At 43.0% G+C, this 1,731-nt stretch overlaps 1 pseudogene; it reads right to left on the bottom strand.

The window, feature by feature from the left end:
• Positions 1–734: 734 nt before the first annotated feature.
• Positions 735–1,181, bottom strand: LOC133890235 (ferredoxin-3, chloroplastic-like; annotated as a pseudogene).
• Positions 1,182–1,731: the final 550 nt, after the last annotated feature.

A 1,731-nucleotide genomic window follows, 5' to 3' on the forward strand; every position in this document is an offset into this window, starting at 1 on the left:
TTTTGCCAATAATGAATGGAGATTTAGCAATAAGATTGATCTTTAATAAATTCTCATCATTCTACCATTAAGATGTGTGATGTTAAAGTCTGGGGGTTTAACTTTGTAATAATGATTGAGGATCAGAAGCTTTCAAGCTGAAGGCCGGGATATTTTTCCATTATCTAAAAAAATTAATATGAGGATGAAAGAAAATCCTGCACACTAGCACAATAACCAGAGAACACACGGCCTGCTTCAATGGCTACGTCACTGATTAATTTCTTCAGAGTTCAGATATAACAAAATGAAAAAAACTGGGGAAACTAGATATGGATTGAGCAGATTGTTCAGTGATGCATGGATCTTAAACTATGCAGAACCAGATGAATACAGAACCTCCTGGAAGTCTGAAACTTTCAAAACTAAAAAGAACACAAAGATCTATGGTACAATGCCAAATCAGGTAGTGCAGAATCCAAGAAGATGCATAGCACAATACCAAAACGATGAGCCACATTCAGTCACACTGTTTTTTTCCGTTTTTATTTGCTATACCAATATTATTCGGAGACATCCAAGACTTCGACAGCTGAATGAACCAACTTTGTGCGCCATGTTTAAGCTCAAACCTAATTGATTGCCTAGGGCATCGCTGCATTCTGCATGATAGGATGGCTAAAACGATGCGAGTGCGGGCTGTAGCTCCTTAACAATGTCTAGAGCATCTGTCTCTCAATACCCATGACATAGCACTAGTAGTACAGTTCACCTTCCTTGTGAGCATAGATTACACAATCAGACTTCAGAAAGAAATGCAGGTAAGAACATAGCCCATCAGCCTACTGCGCCTCATCAAGGAATGACCCATCCGACTGATCAACGATGCAAGCCTCAATCTTGCCAGCACAGGTGGAGCACGCCCCAGCACCGCACGAGTATGCATGGCAGCTCCACTCCAGCTGATTCAGCAGAGTCCAGGATGTAAGTATCATCTTGAGCCTCGAACTCGTGCACGTCCCCTTCTGGTGAGACGAGCTTCAGCTCGTAGACAGCCATTGCAGCAAGACAGTTTCCTGGAGGTCTTCAGGCTAGGAATCACAGAATGCATGGTTGCCAAGGAAGCTGATAGAGGAGAGGCTTTTCACAGCAGCCATGGATGCCTTAGTGCCAAAGTTGCTTGCGAGAGTGCATGTCGACATCTTGAAGTTTTAACCTTAAGTTCAGACATGGAACACAAGTGAGATCATCTAACATTGCCTAATAACAGGAATAAAAATTCATCAAGAACGTGACGACAGAAGCTAGAAGGAAAACTAGAAAATTAAAATATTCATCTAAAGTACATTTTTAGAAATCAGAACACAAAATTTCTTGAGACGGCGGTGCTGTCGGAGGCAACTTGGCCAGGGAGGAAAGGTGGCATCTTTTCTTTCGTTTGCTCGGGCGCAGGAGCGCAGCACGAGTGGAGTGCGAGTCTGCGAGGTGGCGGCTCCCTCTAAAGATGGCTAAGTAGGTCGATTAAATGTACTGGCACGAGGCAAGATTATTTTGGCCCGGTCTATATACAGCACGGCACGACGGCTAACGAGTTGGACTAGCACGACATGATAACTTGGGTCGTGTTTAGGCCAGAGCCGCGGTACGACAGGTCGGCCCGTTTAACTTTTCATATTTTTTAGTATTTTATATAATTTGTTTAGATCTAATACCATATATGATATGTGGTGTAATGGCAGTGTTTTGACTCCT

Source organism: Phragmites australis, chromosome 14 (genome assembly GCF_958298935.1).
Source record: "Phragmites australis chromosome 14, lpPhrAust1.1, whole genome shotgun sequence".
NCBI classification, from domain to species: Eukaryota; Viridiplantae; Streptophyta; class Magnoliopsida; order Poales; family Poaceae; genus Phragmites; species Phragmites australis.